This window comes from Argentina silus (genome assembly GCF_951799395.1).
Source record: "Argentina silus genome assembly, chromosome: Y".
NCBI lineage: Eukaryota > Metazoa > Chordata > Actinopteri > Argentiniformes > Argentinidae > Argentina > Argentina silus.
Genome location: NC_139654.1, coordinates 40798370 through 40808258, shown reverse-complemented (window position 1 = coordinate 40808258; position 9889 = coordinate 40798370). Strand labels below are relative to the sequence as shown.

Below are 9889 nucleotides of genomic sequence, written 5' to 3'. Positions count from 1 at the left end.
CGGGGTGGACGGTCAGCCAAATACCGTCCTGGTGTATCGCCCCTGGACGCCCGCCGATCTGAGAGAGGTGGCGGCAGCACTCCCGAACCCCGACAAGGAAGGGGGAGAGAGGCTTGTCACAGCCCTCGAACTGCTAATTAGCCAATACAAACCCAACTCCGCCGAAATCGAGATGGTAATGATGAAAGCCCTTATGCTCAGATGGACATTAGTAAAGGGGACCTGGCCCCAGCATTCTGTCGTATGGAGTAACGAACTATATATGAGTATTGAGGATTAAGACAGAGAAGGCAGAGTTTGAGAAAAAGATAGAGGAATATGAGAAACAAAAGAGAAGGGACCAAAAAGTTAGGCAGAGGGAGGAGGAGATCCTGGCCAGAAAGGCAGAAAGACTGCAGGAGGATAGGAATGAGTTCAATAGGGAGAGGGAGGAGATGGACAGTGGGATCAAGATCCTCATGATGGAGATTGAGAAAGAGAAGGAGTCCTCAAAGGAGATACTTAGAAAGGCTGAGAAGGCAGAGGCAGAGTTAAATATGATGAGGAAGGAGAGCGTGAAAATCCAAAGAGACGGACAGAAGGTGGAGCAAGAAATGCTCAGGATGTGGAAGGAGAAGGAGACATTTCTCAAGGCCAAGAAACAGATGGAGAAAGAGATGGAGAAAAATATGGTGGCAGTCAAGAGGAGAGAGGCCCTGGTGATGGAGGCCGAAGAAAGACTTAAACTGAGCCAGGAAAAGGAGAAGCTAGAGCAGGAAAAAGAGACCTCAATGGAGATGCTTAGAAAGACAGAGAAGGTCGGAGAAGAGTTGCAAATAATAAAGAAGGAGTGGATGAAAATCAAAAGAGACGGGCAGGATGTGGAGCGAGAAATGCTCAAGATGTGGAAGGAGAAGGAGACATTTAAAAAGGATAAGAAACAGATGGAGAAAGAGATAGAGGCCATCAAGAGGAGAGAGGCCCTGGTGATGGTGGCTGAAGAAAGAGCGAAACAGAGTCTGGAAAAAGAGAAGCTAGAACAGGAGAGGGAGACATTGAAGAAGGTGAGCATGGTGACGATTAGAGAGATGGTAGAGAACCTATAGACTAAGTAGATGAAGGTGATTGTTGCTAGTTTTACTATAGCATTTAGTCCATGACCTTCAACTCTCAGTTGAATTTGTCCAATTCTTGTCTCACCTTGCACTCCCCTCTGATGTTACTTTTTTAATTTCAGATGAACTATGGCTCCAGATATGCAGATATGCCCCAACCCTCATGTTCTCTGATGGCTCAGCTGGTACACAATCAGGCAAACCAGGGGACGAGCCTTTCTGTCAAAAGCCTTGTTGATGTGGCCCTGGCTGAGAGCGTGTGGGGGTGCAGAGATAAGACAGGGGACTGCACATGCCGACACCGTTAGCCTGGAAACCTCAACACAATTGGCCGCTATTTAGGGATACATAGCAAATCAATTTATATAGTTGTCTTAAGTTCAATAAATTAAGTTGAACATTAAATTAAATTGACTTCCTTTCTCTACCACTGTGACTGCTTGTGGCATTTATTATTATAGAAAGTCTTACTTGTGATGACCGTGATGTATGTAGCTGAAGATGAATGTAGCTATTTATTTTAAGTCGCTCTGGATAAGAGCTTCTGCTAAATTACTCAAACGTAGGCCTAAAGAACATCCGTAAAATAATGTATCCATTTCCTGTTAACCATCTCTAAACCCTAGATGGCAGTATTTACTCTTACACCAGAAACGTGACCAGTTGCACGTGTGGATGCAGAATAAATAGCCCTCCCAGTCTGTTTCTGCAAGGAACTTCTAATTTATGGATTCTCTACATATGTTGAGAGTCTTGTCAAGTCTGAATATGTTAGAGTTGGGGTTTGTCCTCTACCTCCAAATATAAACGAGGACAATCACTTTGTTTTTCATACAGGTACCACTATTGTATGTATTTCTATTATCAAGGTTTCTATTACTTTACCATACTATGAAACTAATTGAATATGTTTTTAAGCGTCCAAAAAGCATTGATACCATTTCCAAGCACTCCAAGAATCATTTTGCGTTGCTGCTACAGCAGCCGCGCAATGTCAACACTTTACACACGCACTGGTGTAGCATGTAACATTAAAATCCATCAACTTCATATCAAACCATTGATGATTGGTGAACTTGTTGGATCAGTTAAGGCCTGTGCCAGAAATCAGTACACACACCAATCACACAATGGGACTATAACAGACACATACAGTGCATTCTGAAAGTATTCAGACCCCTTCACTTTTTCCGCATTATGTTATGTTACAGCCTTATTTTAAAATAGATTAAATTATTAATCTAATCATTAATCTACACACAATACGCAATAATGACAAAGGTGCTTCAACAAAGAACTGAGTAAAGGGTCTGAATACTTATGTAAAGGTGATATTTCAGTTTTTTATTTTGAATAAATTAGCAACAATTTCTAAAAACCTGTTTTCACTTTGTCATCATGGGGTATTGTGTGTAGATTGATGAGGAAAAAAAAATGTTGAATCCATTTTAGAATAAGGCTGTAACATCACAAAATGTGGAAAAAGTTAAAGGGTCTGAATACTTTCCGAGAGCACTGTATTTACATCTTGATTCACAGAATCACGCCTTGTACACACTTGCAAGTGATAGCAACGCCCATCACCTGTCCCAATAAAGAGATGCTCCAAGCGCACCATTTCATCCTTTCCACTCTTCACTCTCTGACTGTCTGAAGTGTACTGTAGTTGTGTTGTTGTAGCTGGCTACACCTCAGCCTATGATTCTCACGGGGCGTTAGATTGTCTCTGATAGAATCCTACGGTTCAGCTCGACATTCAACGACGATTTTCACCTTCTGAGCACCTGTTAACTCTCTGAGCTAGCAGGCTAACCTGTGAGCTCTCAATTCTTTGTTATTGTTGAACCCTAGCTCAACAATAATTCCTCAGGTTATTATTATAACTTGCTAGGTCATATGTGTAGGCTACAGCTAGCACTTGGGACGGTCGGCTAACTAAGTTACTTGTTGTTTCCGGACAGCTGAGAACCTTGGCTAGCTTTGACAAGCTAATATTGAGAAATATTAGCACCCTGTTTGCAGGAGGGTTGGCCAGCTTGTGTTTGTAGCCCTGGGACTACTGAGCACTTTCTAGTTTGACATAATTCCTAGTTAGTTACCTCGTATAATGATCTAGAATATGCCAGTTCTCTCTAGTGTGAGACCAGTGCCATATCTAACTATGCGGGTACCAGTTCCCTGTGGTAGCACGTGGGTGTAGTAATGCTGAGGTGTGCTGATATTGTACCTGCTTGTTGCTTCGTGCGCTGTATCTAAACTAGTCAACTACACTATCTACAACTACACTGTCTATCACAACTAAGTCAACTAATAAACATGGGCTACGCATATCTTAAACATGCCTGTGTCTGTGTGTTTGTGTGTGTGTGTGTGTGTGTGTGTGTGTGTGTGTGTTTGCATACATGTGTTTTTTCGGGGATGCATAGAAAGTCTTCCAGCTGTTCCAATGAGAACATCCATCCATAGACCTATGCATTTAATTCTGGTTTGTTTATAACTAAGAGGAAGACACGGTTATCATCAAAAACCACTAGTTATCATCAAAAATGATGGTCACAGTTTGCTAAAAAAAAGTACCTAAAAAGCCTGCAGAGGTCTCGTAAAAATGAAAGTTTGGAGAAAAAAGGATCTGCCCAAGATTTACAGCATACCACCTCATCTGTGAAACATGGTGCAGGGGGTGTTAGGTTTGGGCATGTATAGTTGCCATTAGAACTTGTTAACTTGTCTTAATTGATGATTGTACCTGCTGACGGCAGCAGCAGAATGTATTCTGAAGTGCACAGAAACATCTTGTCTGCTTGAGTGCAAGCAAATGCGTCCAAATGCATTGGATGGTGCCACACCATACAATAAAACAATGCCATAGCCAAAACACTGCCATAGCAACTAGTGGAAAGATCTTGATTGGCCAAGTCAATCTTCAGATTAAAATTCAATTGAACATGCATTACATTTCCCTAATGATAAGAATTTAGGCAAAAAGACCTCAAAACAAACAACAACTGAAGATGGCTGCAGTACAGGCCTAGCAGAGCATCACCAAAGAAGATGCCCAGCGTCTGGTAGGGTTAGTGGGTTGCAGACTTCAGGCAGTTATTGTCCACTAAATACTAGTGGATTGTCCACTAAATACTAAACATGACTGCTTCATATGGACATTTGATAAGTCTGTCCCATTACTTTTGGGTACACTGAAATAGGGGGACTATGCATAAAAAGTGGGGTAATTTTTGAATGGTGAAACCAATGTGTACACAAATACCGTCAAATAAAAGCTGAGAATCTCTACTTGTAATAATTGTTTAATTTCAAATCTAAACGTTTGGAGTATAGAGCCGAAAGAACAAAAAAAAATGTGTTGTCCCATTACTTACACAGGCAGGGGTTTGGGAAAGTGAACAACATTTGACGGTGAATACATACTGTATGTCAAACCCCAGCCTGACCACTCCGTTCTTCCACCTCGGCTGGCCGCCTCTAAGAGGATGGAGTGGTTGCGCTAGTTGGTCACGGCTTTTCACTGTCTTGGCACCCCGGTGGTGGAACGAGCTTCCCAGTGCGGTCAGGACTGCAGAGTCACTACCTATCTTCCGCCGTAGATAGAAGACCCATCTCTTCAGGCTACATCTTGACTGTCCCTCCTAAAGACCTCTTCACCTTCCACTACCCACCTGTACAGTACCTCTAATGTAAAGCATTTTTAAAAAGCATTGTGACTACCAATGGCCCATCTGCTAAATGTCAAAAATTTAAATGTAAATGTGGTGAAAATGGGTGAAGTGTCTAGCCCCAAATTTACAAAAAATGGTTAGGGCATAAACCCAATATTTTCATGTTTTATTCATTTTTCCAGAGAACAGATTGGTGTTGAATTGTGGGATATATGAAGGATTGCCCCTTTTAAAAGGCTACCCATTTTTAATTGGCAATTAGGGCACTTGAAATTAGCCAAATAAGCCACCTTTTTGGAATGGTAGGGTCTCTCTCTGATAACCCCCCCCCCCCCCCTAAAAAGTACCACATAGGTTCTTGACATCAAAGATGAGCATGGAAATTAACAGGCCATGTAGCAATTAAGCTTATTTTATTTTCTCGTGCATGAGGTTATTCGCAGGTTACCTAAATGTTAACCTCGTCCTCAGGCTATCGCTCACAGCGCATATAAGTCTGGAATAACGACGACTCAAACCTGGCCGTAGGGTGATTACTGATTAAAGTATTTGTTATTATTTGATTTCAGCTAATCACACGGCTGCAAGGTGTAGCTTCTTATCAGAAATGTGTGGAATGTGCTGTGGAAGATGATTGATCCGAGGTAAAGCCAATGGCTATGCCCCGTCCCTGTTTTTGACGCTCTTGCTCTTGGCTTAATGAAAGCCAATGAAGTTTAACGCATTGGTCCAACAGACCTTTCGGGCATTTGGGCGGAAGTGTCTGGGAACGAGACTACTTAAATCTTAACATAATATTAACATAATCTTCAGCAGTACATGCTAAGCACAGTGTATCTATGAGAAGATATTCAGCAGTTTGCTCGTACAAAAGTCCTACAATTCCGAAGCGAGTATAAACCAAGGCAATAATTAATATTAAATACATTTAAATACATTCATAAAGTTCTTCATAACCAACATCAGGGAGATGTGACCAGAGAGGTGGTTGAGTGGATCCTGGCTATAAGGGCACACTCTTGCCAACACACATTCTGGTGTGACATGTGCGATGTCTTATTGATCTATGTTGCTTTGGCTGTCTCCATGTGTGGATCATTGTAATCAGGGGTGGGGCTGGCCTTTTAAACACCTGTGCTTTGTTTCATTCAGGGAAAACAAAGAGATTTTTAACATTTCTTTTAAAGAGACAACACACATTTTCTGCCATGCCTCTGTCAATTGATTTGGCTTTAATCAATGGTTTCTTCTTGATGTTGTGTACATGTTTTCATGCCTATGTCACCTTTCAGAGGAAATCAAGGAACCTATCCAGATCTGATGTCGTATTAGATGAGTCAAACCCTGTCAGAACATAGTTTGCTTTTGCTAGATTCTTTTCTTTTCTTTTGTCTAGTATTGGTATACATGGTCGAAATGATGCACTAATGTTTAGTATTTGGTCGACAACACTTTGTATGCAATAACCGTCTGGGACCCATTGACCCCACCAGGTGCTGGGTATCTTCTCTGGTGATATTCTGCCAGGCCAGCCATCTTTTTGCCAGGTCTTTTTGCCCAAAATCCTACCATCAGAAAATGAAATGCATGTTCAATAGGATTTAAATCCAAACATTGACATGGCCAGTCAAGAACTTTCCACTTTTTCGCCCTGAAAATCTCCCTAGCTCCAATGGCAGTATGTTTTGGGTCATTGTCTTACTGTATGATGAAGCGCCATCCAATGAATTTGGAAGCATTGCTTTTACTCGACCAGACAAGATATTTCTGTACACTTCAGAATACATTCTGCTGCTACTGTCAGCAGTAACATCATCAATTATGATAAGTTAGCAAGTTCTAGTGGCAGCTATACATGCCCAAACCATAGCATCCCCTCCACCATGTTTCACAGATGAGATGGTATGCTGTAAACCTTGGGCAGATCCTTTTTTCTCCAAACTTTCCTCTTGCAATCACTCTGATAATATTCATCTTATCTGTCCACAAGACTTTTTTCCACACCTCTGCAGGCTTTTTAGGTACTTCTTAGCAAACTGTAACCCGACTATCCTTTTTAAGAATAACTAGTGGTTTGCATCTTGCAGTGAAGCCTCAGCCATTTGCGATTGCTGAGCTCATCAGTGCTTGATTTTGGCAAGTCTAAGGTTTTGACTATGTTTCAGATTTTTCAGCTTTCACCATTTGTCAATTCCTTTGCTATTGTAATGTATCTAACACCTTGTCCTTTGTTGGGAATGATATTTAAGGAGAGGGACAGCGAGATATTCTTTGAGTTTTGGGTTAGGCCCATCACGGGCATCATTCTCCCGCGTTGTCCTTGACGCACGTTAACGTATGGTTAAAACTTACAGACGTATGTTGTTTTAAATTGTGTTAAATTGGTTATTTTGTTGATACTCTATTCTCATTCTTCCTATGGGCATTAATGTGATGTTGTGCGCTCGATAAAGGTTCTGTTAATCAGGGCTGGCTCTAGCCATTTTGGTGCCCAAGCATTTTTCCTTCTTTTGCATTATCAAATGTCTAAATTAAGCACTCATGTTTAGTATTTGGTCCCCAATCCTTTGTATGCAAAAGTGCAAAAGTCTGTGACCCATTGACCCAACCAGACGCTGGGTATCTTCTCTGGTAATGCTATGTTGCAGCGACTGTTGTTGTTTTTTTAGGATGTTTTGCCCTAAGTCTCCTCTTGAGCAAATGAAATGCATGTTCTATAGGATTTAAATCTGGAGACTGACTTGGCCAGTCAACAACTTTCCACTTTTTGGCCCTGAAAAATTCCCTAGTTCCTATGGCAGTATGTTTTGGGTCATTGTCCTGCTGTATGATGAAATGCTGTCCAATGAGTTTGGAGCCATTTACTTGTACTTGGACTGACAAGATGTAAATAAATGATTCTCAATTATGGTGAGCATTCTTTGGTTATCCACTGGAAGTCTTCCTTGGCCTACTAGGTAATTTGCGATTTCTGAGCTCACCAGTGCTTTCTTTCCTTTTAATGAAGTTAAATGAAGTTCCAAACTGTTGATTTTGGTAGGTTTAAGGTTTTGGCTATGTTTTTTTTTTTTCTGATATTTCAGCATCATAATGGCTTCCCTGACTTTCAATAACATCTCTTTGGTCCTCATGTTGACAAGACACCAATAGCAGACTGCACAAATTATGTGACGGAACACACCTGACGAACACACTTGTCAAGCCAATTGTCCTATCACTTTTGTGTAGCCTGAAATAGGGGGATTATGCATAAAAGTGTTGGAATTTCTGAATGATAAACCAATATGTACATTATATAAAAAATAAAAATCTCTACGTTTTTATTTCAAATCCAAACAGAAGAAAAAATGCTTCACTGTCCCATTACTTACGCACGGTACTGTATAACCTTCTGTGGAAAGGGTTTTACATGGAACCCAAAAGGTTTCTTCAAAGGGACAGTGGAAGAAGAACCCTTTTTGGTTCTAGGTAGCACTTTTTCAAAGAGTGCAGGATCTGTGATGGGTCTGTCTGTCTCTATCTACGGTATATTTGCTTGAATGCCACAGCCTATTTAAGTATTGTTGCTGACCATGTGCATCCCTTCATGGCCACAATTTACCCACCTTCTAATGGCTACTTCCAGCATGATAATGCACCATGTCACAAAGCAAAAGTCGTCTTAAACTGGTTTCATGAACATGACAATGAGTTCAGTGTTCTTCAGTGGCCTTCCTTGTCACCGGTTCTGAATCCAATAGAACATCTTTGGGATGTGGCACAACGGGAGATTCACATCTTGAAAGTGCACCTGAAAAATGTGCAGGAATTGCGTGATGCAATCATGTCATCATTGACCAGAATCTCAAAGGAATCAATGTCACGAAGAATTGAGGCTGTTTTGAGAGCAAAGGGAGGCTCTACCTAGTATTAGTATAGTGTTCCTAATAAAGTGTTGGGTGAGTGTATATCTAACTATCTTTGTTTTTGCTGGTCTGTAGGATCTATGATGGCCGTCAGCCCGTCCTGTGTATCATGGACACAGCCATGATCAAAACCATCCTCATCAAGGAATGCTACTCCCTTTTCACTAACAGGAGGGTAATACGCTAAATTGAAGTTGTTGTATGGGGAAAAAAACATAAGGGCTCATTAAATAGATAATATCATTGTTATTATAGCATTATTAATATTCGGTTAATTTTGCAGTATATAATCATTGTTATTTTTCTAGAATTTCTATCTCAACGGGCCTCTGTATGACGCCGTGTTTATCGCTGAGGATGATGCATGGAGACGGATCCGCAGTGTCCTGTCTCCCTCCTTCACCAGTGGGCGGATCAAAGAGGTACAGTCCCATCTCTCCTCTCCTTCTTTTATTCATTCCAACAACACAAATAAATGAATGACTAACAACTCTGACGTGTGTGTGTGTGTTTATGTGATTTGTACTATGTGTATAGTGTGTATTCATTGTTGTTTGTTGTTGTGTGAAGCAGCAACTTTAATTGTCTAAGACAAATTTCCATCCGGGACAACAAAGTATATTTAATCTTATCTTAGATAAGTTCAGTGGTCAGATGACAGAGTTTAGAATAATAGTTCATCTTTGGAGTCACTTATTCCTTGACTATATACATAATGTATCCTGTATGAATGTATATTCTCAGGCTAAATAAACATTAAAATAATTCCTGTTTCAAACATGATATTAACCCATGTTTTGCACATATTAATCCATGTATCAATCATCATATTTTTCCATGTATCCTTCCCAACTCAGATGTTCGGGATCATGAAGCAGCACTCTGGCAATTTGGTCAGCAATCTGAAGAAGACGGCCGATAACGAAGAGCCCATTGAACTAAAAGAGTGAGGATTTCTCTCCGAGAAGATAAGGTGAATTTGTAATTTCAGTGAACTCCCCCTTTAATTTTGTGGTTGTGGTTCTGGTGGTCAAAGATTTTGTGGTTGTGTTCCAGGTTCTTTGGACCATACAGTATGGATGTGGTCGTCAGCACTTCATTCAGTGTCGACATCGACTCCCTCCACAACCCCTCTGACCCCTTTGTGACCAACATCAAGAAAATGCTCAAGTTTGACATCTTCAGCTCACTGTTCCTCACAGTCGGTACAACTGCC

General features: G+C 40.9%; 1 pseudogene across 1 annotated transcript in view; it reads left to right on the top strand.

Annotated features, from left to right (window-relative positions):
* Window positions 1-201: 201 nt before the first annotated feature.
* Window positions 202-9889, top strand: part of LOC310824122 (cytochrome P450 3A27-like) — a 91796-nt pseudogene continuing 82108 nt past the window's right edge. The window contains exon 1 of the transcript in view: window positions 202-241. The product of the transcript in view is annotated as a cytochrome P450 3A27-like (transcript). The remainder of the gene's footprint in view (window positions 242-9889) is intronic.